At 36.9% G+C, this 20,278-nt stretch overlaps 1 protein-coding gene across 1 annotated transcript in view; it reads left to right on the plus strand.

The window, feature by feature from the left end:
- Positions 1–1,862: 1,862 nt before the first annotated feature.
- The window catches only part of LOC115224766 (serine/threonine-protein kinase TAO1), a 141,252-nt gene continuing 122,836 nt past the window's right edge, over positions 1,863–20,278 (plus strand). Inside the window, exon 1 of the mRNA XM_029795674.2 lies at positions 1,863–2,219. The gene's annotated coding sequence lies outside the window, so the exon portion shown is untranslated. The remainder of the gene's footprint in view (positions 2,220–20,278) is intronic.

Below are 20,278 nucleotides of genomic sequence, written 5' to 3' on the forward strand. Positions count from 1 at the left end.
CACTTGTCTCCCTTCCCACACTATCACATTAGTCCCTCTGTCTCCTCTATTTCATACACTCTCTTCTTTCTCTCTCTTAATCATCTTCTGCAAACAGCCTCACTCTTACACTATTGATCATGTTGCCTGGAGTGAATAGAAATAAAAATACAGCAGTAAAGACTCCTCTGTCCTGCAGGAACAAGCACTGCAATAAAATGCATTCAGTACATTTAGTAAGGTTGCTAGCAAGTGAACAGAGACATTGTCAGGTTTGAAAACCAATATGTGCAGTTTTGTCAAAGATAGGGTAACCTCACTAGTGCTGGTGCCACAATAAAATGTACCCAATTTATCATGAGAAGTAATGGGATAAGAGGAACTTTCGGTCTTGTCAGAAACATGGCTACTCCTCTAGAGTTGGTGCCATGATAGAATTAACCCAGTACAGCCTGTCAAATGGTTGATGATTGAAAAGGCAATCAAGTGTATGCTAGAAGAAAAGGTGTGAGTAAGAGGCAGGCCCCTAACTTTGTCCATGATGACAGTTACTCCAAATATGACCTGATTTAGACCGTCAAACCCCCGTAAACCCACACCAGTAGATGTAAGTTGATGATGTTGTCCATATTGGCGGCGAGCTAGCAGAAACGTTAGCACGCCGGCGAAATGCTTAGCGGTATTTCGTCTGCCGTTACGTTCTGAGTTCAAATTCTGCCAAGGTCGACTTTGCCTTTCATCCTTTCGGGGTCGATTAAATAAGTACCAGTTACGCACTGGGGTCGATATAATCGACTTAATCCATTTGTCTGTCCTTGTTTGTCCTCTCTGTGTTTAGCTCCTTGTGGGTAGTAAAGAAATAGATGTTGTCCATATTGGATGGCTTTTCTCTAGAAATCTCTCACAGGAACTGTAGATTTTTTTTTACCTCAATTTGGTTATGGTCCAAAGGAAGGGACCTTGCTTTTGGTCCAATAAGATATGAAATGGAGGATGCTACTAGAATAGTGAGATGAACTTCTTTTACACCTCAAATGATAACAAGAAAACGTGGAAGGTTGGTGAGTATAGCTAAGATCAGAAAATTAATAAGTGAGATGTGTGTGTGGTGTGTGTGTGAACAGAAGAGAGGAAGCGAGGGGAGAGAAAGGGGAGAGGGGGGGGAGAGAAAGACGGGAGAAAAGGAATGAGAAATAGAGAGAGAGAGAGAGACCGTGTAATTAAAGAATTTAATGAACTAAGCAAAACCTGTCTACTACAATCTGTGGAATAGGAATATAGTCAGGTGGAAAATAAAAAAAACGATATCTGTCACATGATCCCTGAACAACTTTTTTGAGATTTGTTTTTATTCTCGATTGTTCAATGCAATAAAAATGTTTTAATCATTTAATAATCTTTGCGTGGCATTGAGTAAACAGTTGCTAGACAAGTCGGATTCTTCAGCCAGCCAGCCCTTCGGTTCTGTGAACATAAAACGGAGGTGTAATTTTCAGAACTATTTAAAATATGTTACAGAAAATGCATAATGATTACAGCATCTGTCTGAAATTATATGCAGTCGATGATGACAAAAGGGGAAAAAAGTAGAAATGCCAAGACGATTGTGAAGGGGAGAGGCAAAAAAAAAAAAAAGCCTCGCCGGGTAGGAACCAAAGTTTGTAAAGCTCTGAAACTATTATAGAAGAAGCAGAAAAACCCCCAGCTTTATTGATATGAGTTAGCTTTTGTATTGTTGTAGCGATTGCTTTCGTTGGTGCTTGTTATTGTTGCAGTTATTGTTTGCAACGACGACGATAAAACCAGGAAGTGCTGTGCTTTTTTTTGCCGTAAATGATGGAATAAGTACAAAAAGACAATTGTAAAGTTCAGACAACCTTGCGCTCGGCGAGGGTCACATCCGGTGACGTCATACATCCCGAACCTTTTCCAAGGTTTCCACTCATCCGTTGCTTTTTTCTCTCCTAATATGTAATGCCGAAATGCCATCTTGTCGTTTGTCGCAGCTAGTATGCTAGTGGAGTGGAACCGAGCGATCTTTCACTCTGAGCCGAGCCCGGAAAGCCAAGGCTGGTGTCTTTTTGTATGAACCGTTTCTGTTGGCAGCCACGGCGCATGCCTCAGGCTGCCATATTGAACGAGAAAAGCCATTCGGAATAAGCGAAAAAAAGGCGAATTAGGATAAATAAAATGTCCGAATCGAGACGATTTCCTCTCTCAGCTTGACATTACCTCGTCGGGTAAGTAGCATAAGGCTTCGTTGTTTCATTCTACATAAATTTAAGCTGCATATATTAGTAAATAGCACCATAAATGTCGATTTCTCGGCGATGGTGTGTGAGTGTCGGAGCACACCACACTGACGACACAGGCCGAGCAAAGCAGTGGTCGGTCGTCTTAATCAAACCATATCCGATCTATTCCACACATAAACCTTCGACAACAATGCCCAACCGAACGCAAAATGCTCAATATTCCTACGTATGCGACTTCCAGACATTCCAGGAATCCACAATGGAAAATAACCGCATCGCATTCCTGACTGTTTGTGTCTCTTTCTCTCCCGAACCCGACATCACAACACATTCGCCTGGCTTTTCATTTCCCTTCCACACTTCGCCCCTCTTTTATCTTCCATCCCTTATTCCGTATATTTCCGTAAACCAACTCCTTCCTATAGATTTAATTCCACATTTCCCTGCCTAATCCACCGCTCCATCGTCTTCAAATCTCTCAGCCAACCTCGTCCATGTATATATATATATATATATATATACACACCATATATACACCAAGGCGCCTTCACAAAATGAGGCGATCTCTCTCTCTCTCTCTCTCTCTCATGTCAGAAAAATTATAGGTCACATTTTTTCCTACACCTCTTCTCGCTCAGTACTTCTTATTTTTACATTATTCTCCACCTACAAACCCCCAAAAAACCCCCAAAACCTTCCAACCAAATTCCATTTTCAAAAGACTTCTCCACAATTCCATCTTCTCCACACTTAAAACTGTCATCACCCTTAAATCTTCATTTTACTTTTTCCTTCATCTAAAATACCTTCCTTGTATATATATATATAATTTCTATTTTTTCTCTCTCCTCTTGGTCGCTGGCTTTCTTTCTACACACACAATATCTTGCTTGCTTTATATTAAGTTCTTATTATATATATGGCAGTTTAATCACCTGGAAAATTTTCTAGCATCAAATCATTGGATTTCTACAAACTATATTTTGTTCAGCTTTTGACCATTTTTGCAATTAATCACACACACAAAACACACAGCAACATTTAAAAATCAACAGCAGAAGCTATAATGTACAATATATATATACACACACACACACATACATATATATATATATATATATACGATCAGTGTGTATATGTAATGTGCATATATATATTTAATATATATATATATATACATATATATATATATACATACACATATATATATACACATATACATATATTATATATACATATATATACATATATATATACACACATATATATACACATGTATATACATATATATATATACATATATATACACACATATATATACACATATGTATATACATATGTATATACATATATATACATATATATATACATATATATATACACACATATATATATACATATATATACACATATATATGTCACTATATATACATATAAATATATATATATATACATATATATATATATATATATATATACATATATATATATACACACACACAATCACATACATACATTTATATTCATACATGCATATGTAGATAATGACGGTTGTATAATGGTGGGGGGGGAGGGGGCGATCATGATGATGATAATGGTAATAATGGTCTGGGCATTATTATTATTATTATTATTTCGTGTTTGTTATGGCTTTTATCATATATTAATGAACGTGTGGTGTACATCTCTGCTTTTTTATTTATCATCTTATCCCGACCCACTTTTTTTCATTAACATCAATGGACGGGGTCGAGAAATATTGTCCAGTCTGTCTACCATATATTCACTGCTGCACACACACTATATATATATATATATATATATATATATATATATATATATATATATGTATGTATATAGTGTGGGCATAGTTTGGTATACACAATGTGTCTGTACATAAACTTTATATATGTATATAGTGTGCGATCAGTGTGTATATGTAATGTGTATGTATATATATATATGTATATAGTGTGCGATCAGTGTGTATATGTAATGTGTTGTATATATATAATGTATATAGTGTGCGATCAGTGTGTATATGTAATACATATATATATCAACACATATATATACACATGTATATACATATAGATATATAATATATATACACACATATATTACACATATGTATATACATATGTATATACATATATATACATATCTATATACATATATATAACACACATATATATATACATATATATACACATATATGTTCTATATATATACAACATATATATATATACATATATATATATATATATATATATACAATATATATATATACACACACACAATCACAACTACATTTATATCATACATGCATATGTAGATAATGACGGTTGTATAATGGGTGGGGGGAGGGGGCGATCATGAGATGATAATGGTAATAATGGTCTGGGCATTATTATTTATTATTATATTCGTGTGTTATGATCTTTTATCATTCTTAATGAACGTGTGGTGTACATCTCTGCTTTTTTATTTATCATCTTATCCCGACCCACTTTTTTCATTAACATCAATGGACGGGTCGAGAAATATTGTCCAGTCTGTCTACCATAATTCACGCTGCCACACACACACTATATATATATATATATATATATGTATATATATTATATATATATATATATATAGTGTGCGTAGATGTCAGTGGTCTATGTACATGTTATGTTATTATATATGTATATAGTGTGCGATCAGTGTGTATATGTAATGTGTATGTATATATATATATGTATATAGTGTGCGATCAGTGTGTATATGTAATGTATGTGTATATATATATATATTTAGTGGTGCGATCAGTGTGTATATGTAATGTGTATGTGTGTATATATATATGTATATAGTGTGCGATCAGTGTGTATATGTAATGTGTATGTATGTATATATATGTATATAGTGTGCGATCAGTGTGTATATGTAATGTGTATGTATTTATGTATATATGTATATAGTGTGCGATCAGTGTGTATATGTAATGTTTATGTATTTATGTATATATATGTATGTATATATATGTATATAGTGTGCGATCAGTGTGTATATGTAATGTGTATGTATGTATATATATGTATATAGTGTGCGATCAGTGAGTATATCTAATGTGTATGTATGTATATATATGTATATAGTGTGCGATCAGTGTGTATATGTAATGTGTATGTATGTATATATATGTATATAGTGTGCGATCAGTGTGTATATGTAATGTGTATGTATGTATATATATATGTATATAGTGTGCGATCAGTGTGTATATGTAATGTGCATATATATATTTAATATGTATGTGAATGAAAGGAAAAAAATGCTGCTAGAGTCAATGAAAGGTGTGTATATATATATATATATATATATATATATATATAGATGTCCACATAAACATCTATGTGTATGTATATATTAATATGCATGTGAATGAAGGGGGGAAAATGGTGTAGTGAATGAAAAGTGTATGTGTACACATACATACATATGTATATGTGTGTGTGTGTGTGTGTGTGTATGTTCAGGTTTGATAAACGCAATCAGTGACTGGTTTAATTAGATTAAGTATGAAAAGAAAGAAGCAAAAAAAAACGTTACTTTTTTCTCCCTTCAGTAAACACGAATATATATATATATACATACATACACACAAAGTACCCAGGCTTACAAAGCAGATCTAGTGTGTGTGTGTGCATGCATAGATCTGTTTTGTGCCTATTTTTCTATTACTGTTAATGATGTATATATATTGTAGACTAGAGTTAGGTATTTATTCTTTGCAAATTTTCTTATATGCAACAAAAATTTAAAATTTTGCAACACTTAAGATCACACACACACACACACACGTTTATACGTATGTAGGTGTGTATGTTTGTAATATATATTATATATATATATATATATATATATATAGTGTAATAATTAAAATATATGCATATATACAAACATATATGTACGTACCTATATCTATATGTATATATACATGCATATATAAATATATATACGTGAGTACAGGACACCACAACTAGACATATATTTAGACATATATATATATACACTCGCATACATGTGTGTGTAGTTTTCTTAGGTGGTGTGCACGCACCATAGACAATCTCCATTCATCCTTCTCTCTCTCTATGGCGTGACAATCCACTCACAGACACACACTACAGCATGCTGGACATGTTACAAACATCCCAATTGCTGACGCCCATTATTTCATTCACACACACACAGAAATATTTTTTTATTCACTGGTATTTCTACCACATTTCTTATTATTTCTCATTCTTCTTCGTTCTCATTTCAGTTTGAATTTTTTTGTTCACTCTATGTAGCCTTTTTTTCTCTTATTTATCTCTGTGTGTGAACGGAGTGGAGCGATTTTACTTTATATCGTCGTCGTCATCTGCTACGTTCTGAGTTCGAATTACGCCGAGGTCGGTCGACTTCGCCCCTTTTCATCCTTTCGGTAGGGGTCGATAAATCAAGTACCAATGAAACGCTGGGGAGGGGTCGATATAATCGACTCCCCCGCGCCCCAAATTTCATGCCTTCGTGTCTTTCGTAGAAAAGATATTTTTATCTAGTTCAGATAACTTCTTGGCCAGTGTATATATATGAATAATAGTACCCTCTATATAATATATATATATATATATATATATACACACATATATATACACACACACACATATATATATACACACACACACACACACACACATACATATAATGAATGCTGCGGTATGTTTTGGTAGAGTGTGTGTATGCTTTTGTTTTTCGTTGTTGACACATATACACAAACACACCTACATATACGGTGTGTATAATGTATATTATATACACGGATGTGTATATAATATGTGTGCATATATATACATATGTGGCTAGAGTGTAGGTTTCTTTACATCTAACGTCCCCCTTCCCCTCTAAAATCACCCTATATGTTGCACCAGTTGAAAGATTGTACTATTCGAGGCTAATATTACTCAATTTGCAAACTGCGATCCGGTTTCGATACCCTGTTACACCTTCACTTACGCCTTTTGTTTTTCTCCCCCCCCTCTCTTTGTTTTCGCCCCTGAATGGCGTTATCGATAAGCATGACACACGCATTCATTTCATTTTTATCTTATTTTTTTTCTTAATTTCAACTATAAATGTTATCGCTCATCATCATGTCTGCAATTCTCAGTTTCCGGCGAACCGGTTTCGACTCGCAGTTGCGAAATGAACACGTCATTTCCCCCCTCTTAAGGGTCACTAATGCTTTTGGAAACGTCACATTATTATTATTATTATTATTATTATTGGGTTTTTTTTTTCCATACCATCTCCATAACTATCATTAGTCATAAATTTCTGGAGAAATTTCCACCGATTCTGCTAAGCCAGTAAACGGGAACCATTTCACTATAGAAATATTTCGTATCTGCATGTACGAAATTATTTCAAAATTTATCAAAAAGATCAAGATAAACCGACAGACTGGATTTACCAAACCTTGGTAGATTTCTTTTCAAAAATACCATTCGCCTCCGTTAAGATTGCTCTGTATGAAATATGAAGTCTATGAAGATCTTTTCTATTACAGACAGACACAAGACCTGAAGATTTGGGGGAAGGGGTCGAATCGATTGCATTGTTCAACTGATACTTGTTTTATCGGCCCCCGAAAGGATGAAGGGCTAAGTCGACCTCGGGTGGTATTTGATCTTGATGATGATGATGATAATGCTGTTTTTTTTTTAATATTTACCTGGGTGGAAAGGACGGGCATTACAAAGAGAGTGGGTGTATATATAGATCGTGGCTTTCTTTTTTTTTACACAGAAATAGGATGTAGAAGTATTCTTTTATTCTTTCAGCCTGTTGACTGCGGCCACGCTGGAGCACCGACCGCATTTAGTCGAACAAATCAAAGTCCAGGAAGGACTCGTTCTTTGTAAGCTTAGTACTTATTCTATTGGGAGTCTTTTGCCGAACCGCTAAGTTACGGTGACGTAAACACACCAACATCGGTTGGGAAGCGATGGTGGTGGGGGATTGAAACACACACACACACCAACACACCACACACACAACACCATATATATATATATATATATATATACTATACATCCATATATATATATATAATATACAACCCACACACACACCCATACACGACGGGATTTCAGTTTACATCTACCAAATCCATCCACAAGGCCTTCGTCGGCCCGAGGCTATAGTAGGAGACACTTGTCCAAGGTACCACGCAGTGGGACAGAACCCGGGAACCATATGGTTGGGAAGCAAGCTTCTTACCACACAGCCACTCCCGTGCCTTTTAGTAGTCGTTAATAATGGTAATAATAAATTTTCTAGAAAGCCACAAAGAGCCTCAAGTAGGGTGAGTGAATGTTTTATAGTCGACGAGATTGACTCAGTGCATAATTGGTATTATTCATTGCATCGATTCCTAGAAGAACGGAAGGCAAAGTCGACCGCAGCACCGTTTGAACCCGGAATGTTATAGTCACACAAATAAACACTGCAAACTAGTTTTTCTCTCTCATACTCTTCATAATAATAATAATGATAACCCATCCTTATTTCCTGCATTTCTGTAATATCTTACTTATTTAAAACCCGATCGTTTTATATAAAGACACTAGCAGTATCGCCCGGCTTTGCTCGGGTTTGTTTCGCCCCTTTATAATTGGAACTTTTGCGTTATGTAGCTTGTTATTCTCTTTTAGTGAACATTTTTCTGGTTGAAAGACACTGAAAAATGGCGACACAGCAGTAAAAAAATCGTAAAAAATAGGGATTTTCATAGAAAAAAAAAGCATCTTTTTGATGTAAATAATATTTGGTGTTAAAATGGTCCGATTTGAATTTTTTCTTCTACGGAATGAAGAGCAAGCCTTCTTCTATCATACTCTCAATTTTGGTCAACTTGCGCAGCAGGGTCTTCGAGGAGATAGTGTTAGTTGAGGGCTACCAAACCTGCCATACACAGACAACTTTATATATATAGATTAAGAGCAGGTTGACTATGATAATAATAATACTAATACTACTACCACTACTAATGATTTCAAATTTGGGCACAAGGCCAGCAGTTTTGTGGGAGGGGATAAGTCGGTTACATCGACCCTAGTGTTTAGTTGGTACTTATTTTATAGACCCCCGAAAGGATGAAAGGCAAAGTTGACCTCGGCGGTATTTGAACCAGGATTGAAAAGACGGACGAAATGCCGCTAAGCACTTAACCTAGCAATGCTAGGGGTACAAACACAGACACACAAACACACACATGATATATATATATATATATACATATATATATCTACGACGGGCTTCTTTCAGTTTCCGTCTACCAAATCCACTCACAAGGCTTTGGTCAGCCAAGGCTATAGTAGAAGACACTTGCCCAAGGTGCCACGCAGTGGGACTGAACCCGGAACCATGTGGTTGGGTAACAAGCTACTTACCACACAGCCGCTCCTGCGCCTATATATATAATAATAATAATAAGTTTCTAACTGAAACACAAAGGCAGCAAAATTTTGCAAGAGTAATTCAGATCGCTACTTTAACTGGTATTTCGGTTTGATCCTGGGGTTGGCGGGGGTGGACGAATGGTGAAGTTGATCTCCCCTGGATTTGTTATATAAAAAAAATGCACAGAACAGGACGTAAAGAGCTGGAACAAATGCCACAAAGTATTTTGTCCGCAGAACTAAAGGTCCTGCAGGTCAGTGGTTTGTACTGAGAAAAGGTCACTTAATTAATAGACCCCCACTTCCCGAGCTACTGTTGCCGGGATTTGAACCCGGACGTAAAGGGGCGTAACTAAACATTGTAAAGTATTTTATATGCTGGAAACAATATATATGTATTTACACAGACACACATTATATATATAGGCGCAGGAGTGGCTGTGTGGTAGTAGCTTGTCTATCAACCACATGGTTCCGGGTTCAGTCCCACTGCGTGCCACTTGGGCAAGTGTCTTCTGCTATAGCCCCGGGCCGACCAATGCCTTGTGAGTGGATTTGGTAGACGGAAACTGAAAAGAAGCCTGTCGTATATATGTATATATATATTATATTATATATATATATGTGTGTGTGTCTGTGTTTGTCCCCCTAGCATTGCTTGACAACCGATGCTGGTGTGTTTACGTCCCCGTCACTTAGCGGTTCGGCAAATGAGACCGATAGAATAAGTACTGGGCTTACAAAAGAATAAGTCCCGGAGTTGAGTTGTTCGATTAAAGGCGGTGCTCCAGCATGGCCGCAGTCAAATGACTGAAACAAGTAAAAGAGTATATATTTACACACGTACACCCATAGCTTGTTATTTTCTTTGGATTTGAAGGCAGGTGTGAATCGAGGAAGATGAAAAGCAATACGGTTTTTTAGATTTAAACTTCCAAATCTCAGCAGCAGCACGATGTAGTGTATAATAAATATACACATAGGTACAATAGTGTGTGTGTATATATATATCCTGTTGTATATTCTGGATGTAGACGTCATTAGCACTTTCATACCAACACGTAATAAGGATATATATATATATATCTATGATATATATATATATATGATATATATATATAATAAAATATTAGGGAATAAATCCAAACTTACAGGGAAAAATCAGATTTAGGATTAAATCCAATTTTATAGTAAAATATTATTTAAATTAGAGATAAAACCACTATTAGGCAAATAGTGGTTTTATCTCTAATTAATATAATATATATATGTATATGATATATATATATGTATATGATTATATATATATGTATATGATATATATATATGTATATGATATATATATATGTATATGATATATATATATATGTATATGATATATATATATGATATATATATATGTATATGATATATATATATGTATATGATATATGTATATGATATATATATATATGTATATGATATATATATGTATATGTATGAGATATATATATATGTATATGATATATCTTTATTGAATGTGGATGAAGGAGCTATATATATATAAATATATATTATTTTGTTTGATAAATAAATATATTATATGGTAGTTGAGTGGAGGGAGTATTAGGACCGTCTGTCTTTCTCCACTTCCTCACACCTTCCTCACGTCTCGGGTTAGTTGTTTTTTTTGTTTTTTGTTTTTGCTCCCCCTAGTTTCAGTAATGACAGTAGTTGGCCAGTGTCCTCCTAGTGGTGTTAGTTTTCAAACACGAAGACACTCACACACACACACAGTCATTGTTGACTGTTAGATTTAGCCATTCAATCCACCTTGCATGCTTCCTCTGTATGTATGTATGTATGTATGTGTGTGTGTGTGTATGTGTGTATACGCACTCATACACATCTGTCTGTCTGTCTGTCTATCTATACGTACAATGACTTTTGTCTGTCTGTATATATGTTTCACATATATGTGTGTGTGTGTGTGTATCTATTATATATATATATATTATATATATATATATATATATATATATATATATAATATATATATATATATACACACATACACCCACCCACCCATACATCTATACACATCCACCCTCTTATATTTATATACGCACCAAGCAGAGTTACATGTCTCTGCCATTCCTCCCTCCCCTCTCATACATATATGATATATATATATATACATATATATTGCACATACACACACACACACACACACACATATATATATACACTCACACACCCTCACATATATATATATATATGTCAGTGCACACTATATATACATGCAAACATATACACACATACAGATAAACAAACATACCTGTATACACACACATTCATATATCTATACACACACTATTTGTATGGTTATATTCACACATATCTATACACACACACACACTATATATATATATATATGAATGTATTTCTCTAATGCATAATGTTCCATGTACGCTCCACATTAAGACTGTTAGCATATTTTAAATTCTTTTCTTCCTGGCCTGTCCTGATCTGTGATATGGTTGTCATTGTATAATCTTTATTTTTATTATTATTATTCTTTTTTCTTTTCTTCTCTCAGTTTTATCTCCTCTCCCTCCTACCCTTCCCCCTCTCTCTCTCCGTCCCTCCCCCCACCTCTGTTATTTCTGTAACTTTCTATTGCAACAAACCTATTTTTATTGCCCAAGTCTGCAAGGTTTCAGAAAAACAAAACAAAAGAAAGACAAACAAACAAAAACGAACATTTTTAAACACAATAGTGGGTGGATGGGTGGGTGAGTGGGTGAGAGAGGGGGGGGGGGCGCTTCCCACCCTCCCAGCAAAATCAACAACAACAACAACAACAACAGCAACAATAAATGAGTTGTGTTAAAAATCTATAATGATCATAATGTCTAGTTGACTGGGTTTTGTTTTTAAAGTGCCCCTCCCCCCTTTCATTGCTTTCCCCTATATCCAGTGAATCTTGAAGGCAAAACTGACACCTTTCTATATCGTCTATATATCTGTCTGTCTGTCATATATCTATCTATCTGTCTGTCTGTCTGTATATCGTCTATCTGTCTGTCTGTCTGTCTATATACCTATCTATCATCTATATATCTGTCTGTCTATATGTCTATCTATCTATATATATATATATGTTAATAAAATAGAACATATGCATATATATATAAACATATATGTACGTACCTACCTCTACATGTACATATACACGCATATATGAGTACAGGACACCAAAAAGACGTCGAACACATAGAGAGACGAAAACATAGACACAAACCCAAGGAATTGGACATTTTTTTAAACAACAAAAAAATAGAGTACAGGACAATTAACACAAAGAAAAAACCCCTTCTTCAGTCGCTATGGTTTCATCTACTCTACGTTTCGAAGGTGAAAGCGAGACGTATCTTCGACAAGAAACTTTCCTTCCTGTGAAAAGCAAATCAATTAAAATTCTGAGATCTTTTTGCAGATATATATATATATATATATGTCTGTCTATATATCTGTCTTTCTGTCTATATATCTGTCTATATGTCTATATATATATATAACTCTCTTTTTACTCTTTTACTTGTTTCAGTCATTTGACTGCGGCCATGCTGGAGCACCACCTTTAGTCGAGCAAATCGACCCCGGGACTTATTCTTTTTGTAAGCCCAGTACTTATTCTATCGGTCTCTTTTGCCGAACTGCTAAGTGATGGGGACGTAAACACACACCAGCATCGGTTGTCAAGCAATGCTAAGGGGACAAACACACACACACACACATATATATATATACGTACATATATACGATGGGCTTCTTTCAGTTTCCATCTACCAAATCCACTCATAAGGCATTGGTCGGCCCGAGGCTATAGCAGAAGACACTTGCTCAAGGTGCCACGCAGTGGGACTGAACCCAGAACCATGTGGTTGATTAGCAAGCTACTTACCACACAGCCACTCCTGCGCCATATATATATATAAATATATATGTCTGTCTATATATCTGTCTTTCTGTCTATATATCTCACTGTCTGTCTGTCTATATACCTATTTATCGTCTATATATCTGTGTCTGTCTGCCTGTCTATGTCTATATATCTGTCTGTCTGCATGTCTGCCTGTCTATGTCTATATATCTGTCTGTCTGTATATATATCTTTCTATCTATCTATCTATCTCTCTCTCTCTCTCTCTCTCTCTCTCTCTCTCTCTCTCTCTATATATATATATATATATCTTTCTATGTCTGTCTGTCTGAATACCTGTCTATCTGTCTCTCTCTGCCTGCCTGTCTATGTCTCTTTCTCTCTCTATATGTGTATACGTGTGTATGTCTGTAAATGTGTGTGCATGAGTACGTGTATGAGTGTGTACATGTGTATGTGCGTGTGTTTGTGTATATGCATCTGCATATGTGTATTTATGTGTGTGTAGTAAAAGCTCACTTGCCCTTTAAGAAACTAACGCAAGCTTCATTCACCTCAGTCAATAAGACGGTAGAGGAGGACCGTATGGATCTTTGCCATCAACTATGACTTCATAGGTGGAAGCTGGCATTGGGATTATCTCTTGTTAAAACAGGATTCCGATACCAAGTCATGTTTAGTAATAAGGATGCTAATACAATATATATGAAGTGAAGGCGCATGGCTCAGTGGTTAGAGCGTCGAGCTTACGATCGTGAAGTTGTGAGCTCGAATCCCGAATCGGGCTGCGTGTTGTGTTCTTTGAGCAAGACACTTTATTTCACGTTGCTCCAGTTCACTCAGCTGTTGCGACGTCACAGGTGCCAAGCTGTATCGGCCCCTTTGCCTTTCCCTTGGATAACACTGGTGGCGTGGAGAGGGGAGGCTGGTATGCATTGGCGACTGCTGGTCTTCCATAAACAACCTTGCCCAGACTTGTGTCTAGGAGGGTAACTTTCTAGGTGCAATCCCATGGTCATTCATGACTGAAGGGAGTCTTTACCCTTTACAATATATAGCTCATAGTCATTTTAACCATCATCATCATCACCGATGTGATTATTATTAACTGTGTTATTTGTTCATGTGGTGAAATCATTGTGTTTCATGTTTGTGCATTAAAGCATTATTATTATTGTTATTATTAGGGCAGCGAGCTGGCAGAATCGTTAGCGTGACGTGTGAAATGCTTAGCGGTATTTCATCTGTCGTTACGTTGTGAGTTCAAATTCTGCCGAGGTCGACTTTGCCTTTCATCCTTTCGGGGTCGATAAATTAATGTACCAGTTACGCGCTGGGGTCGATGTAATCGACTTAATCCGTTTGTCCCCTCTATGTTTAGCCCCTTGTGAGTAATAAAGAAATAGGTATTTTGCCCGTCATTATGTTTTGAGTTCAAATTCCACCAAGGTCGACTTTGCCTTTCATCCTTTTGGGGTCAATTAAATAAGTACCAGTTACACAGAGGTTTCGATACAATCAACTTAACCCACTTCCGCAATTTGAAATCATTATTATTATTATTATTATTATTATTATTAAGGTGGCGAGCTGGCAGAAACGTTAGCATTCCTGACAAAATGCTTAGTGGTATTTCACCTGTTGCTCTGTTCTGAGTTCAAATTCCGCTGATGTCGATTTTGCCTTTCATCCTTTCGGGGTCAATAAATTGAGTACCAGTTGTGTACTGGAATCAGTCTAATTGACTGGTCCCCTCCCCCAAAATTTCAGGCCTTATGTCTATAGTGTAAAGGGTTATTATTATTATTATTAATCAGTGAGCTGGGAAAATTGTTTGCTCATCAAATAAAATTCTTAGCAACATTTCATCCATTTTCACGTTGTGAACTGAAATTCTGCTGAGGTCAACTTTGCCTTTCATCCTTTTGGGGGTTGATAAATTAAGTACCAGTTAAACGCTGGGGTTGATGTAACTGACTGGCCCACTCCCATAGTAGAAAGGATTATTATTAAGGCAGTGAGCTGGCATAGTTGTTAACCCTTTAGCATTCAGATTAATCTAACAAATGTAATGTTTATTGATTTACATTATTCTGAATTCATGATGCACTATCATATAGTTTCGAGATTTCGATGATATAACTGTTTGTTTTTAAAATGACATTGTAGGATAGGTGTGAGAGGCCAGATCTGACTGATTTGAAGATAAAACAAGAAGACTATTTTGGCCGGATATGGCTGGTTTGAATGCTAAAGGGTTAACATGCACTCAACAATTTCCAGCCTTGTGACTATAGTTGAAAATTATTATTATTCGCACATACATAAAAGACTGGTTTGGTCGTGGAGGACCATGGGATTGCACCCAGAAAGTTCCCCTCCGAGGCACAAGTCTGGGCAAGGTTGTTTATGGAAGACCAGCAGTCGCCCATGCAAACCAGCCTCCCCTCTCCATGCCATTGGTGTTATAAGGCAAAGGGACCGATACAGCTTGGCACCAGTGATGTCACAACTCATTTCTACAGCTGAGTGAACTGAAGCAATGCGAAATAAAGTGTCTTGCTCAAGAACACAACACACACCCTGGTCTGGGAATCAAACTCACAAACTCAATGCTCTAACCACTGAGCCACGCACCTTCATATATGCACGCGCACTACAAAGATCATATAAGGGTAAAGATCCCCCTTTGGTTATGAATGACCATGGGATTGCACCTAGAAAGTTCCCCTCTGAAGCAGAGGTCCAGGCAAGGTTGTTTATGGAAGAGCAGCCGTTGCCCATACATACCAGCCTCTCCTCTCCACGCCACTGATGTTATCCAAGGGAAAGGCACCAGTGATTTTGCGACTCATTTCTACAGCTGAGTGAACTGGAGCAACATGAAATAAAATGTCTTGCTCAAGGACACAATACACAGCCTGGTCAGGGAATCGAACTCACTGTTTTATGTTTATGAACCCAACTTTCTGACCACTGAGTTACTTAGCTGCTGTACACACTGGTGATGTACTCCATTTAATGTACACGTATATTGTCCAGCCCATGCCAGCATGGAGGACAACATGAAATTAGTGATGACCTGATAACCTATTTTAACAAATTTTTTAGTAGGAAATATTTGGAAAACAGATTAAAGGAAATTTGTAAAATGACATTTCGTGAACATTATCCCCTTCACGTACACACATGCGTATATATATATATATATATATACTCTTTTACTCTTTTACTTGTTTCAGTCATTTGACTGCGGCCATGCTGGAGCACCGCCTTTAGTCGAGCAAATCGAACCCGCGACCTATTCTTTGTAAGCCCAGTACTTATTCTATCGGTCTCTTTTGCCGAACCGCTAAGTGATGGGGACGTAAACACACCAGCATCGGTTGTCAAGCAATGCTATGGGAACAAACACAGACACACAAACACACACACACACACACGCATACATATATATACATATACATATATACGACAGGCTTCTTTCAGTTTCTGTCTACCAAATCCACTCACAAGGCATTGGTTGGCCCGGGGCTATAGCAGAAGACACTTGCCCAAGGTGCCACGCAGTGGGACTGAACCCGGAACCATGTGGTTGGTTAGCAAGCTACTTACCACACAGCCACTCCTTCGCCTATATATATATATATACACGCACGCACATATCTAAACACATACATGCATATATATATATATATATATACACATGCACATATGTACATGCATACACACGCACACACACTCACATGTATGTATACTGGCATATGCGTAGACACACACTCATTTGTATACTCTTGATACATGCACACACACTCTCTCCCTCCGTCCTTCCATACTCATGCACACACACACACACACATAGCTTTGATATGCACACATACACACGCACATACCTGTGCACATAGTCTGTCACGTACACTCTTGACAACACACACACACACAACACACACCAATACTATAATATGATTTCACAGGATGTGTTAGATTATTTATAAAATGTCTTCGTAGGGGGGGGGGGATATTTCTTGTTTATTGTCCATTGTAACTTAAATCTTTTTAAGTGATACGCCATGGATATAATTACTACTTTTACTAAAACTCTCACAGGTGTGGGTTTTCCCGCATGACCATTTTTCAAACGAGGTCATGTGACCTGCTCACCTGTTTTTGCATTTCTTTAGATGTGCTCTATTGGGGGTCAGTGTAATTAGCTATCCCCGTCCCCTAGTTATTATTATTATTATTACTATTATTATTAAGGCGGCTAGCTGGCAGAATTGTTAGCACACGAGGCAAAATGCTTAGTGGTATTTTATCTGCCACTACGTTCTGAGTTCAAATTCCACCAGGATCAACTTTGCCTTTTCATCCTTTCGGAGTCGATAAATTAAGTACCAGTTGCATACTGGGGTCGATGTAATTGACTAGTCCCCTCCTCTGAAATTTCAGGCCATGTGCCTTTTGTAGAAAAGATTATTATTATTGTCCTTTGCAAATACTCCAAGGACACAGATATTGTGTCTAAAGCCAGCTAGAGACGAAGATCTCTTGGGGCTATAAAGCTACAGTAACACCCCCTCCCCAATGTGGTTAGCCATGATAAGATGGCTTCTATACTTTACATTATTATTATTGTTTTTCATTAAATTAATTAATTGCCCAACGAGGTATTTCGATTCCTTTGTTTGTTTTTTTTTACTCTTAGATAAACTTTTTATTCTTTTACTTTTTTACTTGTTTCAGTCAGAGTGCGGCCATGCTGGGTCACCACCTTGAAGGATTTTAGTAGATTATATCAACCCAATTACTTATGTATTTTTTTTAAGCCTGGTACTTTTTCTATTGGTCTCCTTTGCTGAACCACTAGGTTATGCGGACATAAATACACCAACACCAGTCGTCAAGAAGCAGTGGATACACACACACACACACACACACGACGGGCTCTTTCAGTTTCCATCTACCAAATCCATTCACAAGGCTTTGGGTGGCCCGAGGCTATAGTAGAAGATACTTGTCCAAGGTGCCATCCAGTGGGACTGAACCTTGTACCATGTAGTTGGGAAGCAAGCTTCTTACCACATAGCCACTCCTGCACTTAGTATACATTTTGGATTTTGTGGTCTGTTTGAAGAATTCTTGAGGAAAATTATAAGCATATAAATACTATATAAATATTAGAGATATATGAATATTATAGATGCAGGCATGCCTGTGTAGTTAAGAAGCTCACTTTGTAACCATATGGTTTTGGGTTCAGTTCCACAGTACAGCACTTTTGGTAAGTGTCTTTTATAGCACCAAATCAATCAATGTCTTGTGAGTGAATTTGGTAGGCAGAAATTGTGTGGAAGCCCATTATGTGTGTGTGTGTGTGTGTGTGTGTTTGTATCGGTCTGTTTTGCCAAACCACTAAGCTATTGGGACATAAACACACTGACAGCGGTTGTCAAGCAATGATGGGGACCACTCACACCTATATATATATATATATATATATATATATATATATATATATATATATATATATACACACATACATACACACACAATGATCTATTGGTTTCTGACTACCAAATCCACTCCCATGGCTTTGGTCAGCTTGCTCAAGGTGCCACACAGCAAGACTGAACCTATAACCATGTAATTGGGAAGCAAGCTTCTTGCCGCACCTGCGCCTCTCTCTCTCTCTCTCGTAAAAAGCACTATCCGTCCATGGCCGTTTGCCAGCTCCGTCTGGCACCTGTGCGGGTAACACGTAAAAAGCACCCACTACACTCATGGAGTGGTTGGCGTTAGGAAGGGCATCTAGCCGTAGAAACACTGCCAGATCAGACTGGAGCCTGGTGCAGCCTTCTGGCTTTGCAGACCCCTGTTGCACCGTCCAACCCATGCTAGCATGGAAAGCGGATGCTAAATGATGATGATGATGATATATAATTATTTTAAGGGAGGAAGAAGAAACACGATGTATCTCCTCCATATTGAATTAATGTACAAACATTACGAAGCTAATGTTTGTACATTAATTCAATATGGAGGAGATAAGTCTTTCTGTTCTATATTTTTGAGATGAGGTATTCTGTACCTTATTTACATTGGACAGATATGTGTCCTCATCTTGTTTGTTTTTACCACAATGTTCTGGTAGAATTTTGAACCCAACCCTGGGTTCTGTAAGTATCATCTTTTAGCATCTCTTATCCATGCTGGCATGGGTTGGATGATTTGACAAGAGATGGCAAGGCTGGAGAGCTGCCCGGGTTCCATTTGTCTGTTTTGGCATGGTTTCTACAGCTCGATGCCCTTCCAAATGCCAACCACCTCACAGGGTGTACTGGGTACTTTTCACATGGCACCACCACAGGTACATTTACAGAGCACTTGTATGGGGAGTTTTACATGGCACTGGCACACACGAACCTACAAGACTAGGATATCTCAGCTGAGAGAAGGATGTAGAGGGCATGCCTGGACAGTCATGATTTTATTTAGCTTGATAGGTCTATTAAATAACAATTTAATAAATAAAACATATGCATACATACATACATATATGTACATACCTACATCTATATATATATATACATGCATATATGAGTACAGGACACCACAAATAAACATAG

Source organism: Octopus sinensis, linkage group LG26, assembly GCF_006345805.1.
Source record: "Octopus sinensis linkage group LG26, ASM634580v1, whole genome shotgun sequence".
NCBI lineage: Eukaryota > Metazoa > Mollusca > Cephalopoda > Octopoda > Octopodidae > Octopus > Octopus sinensis.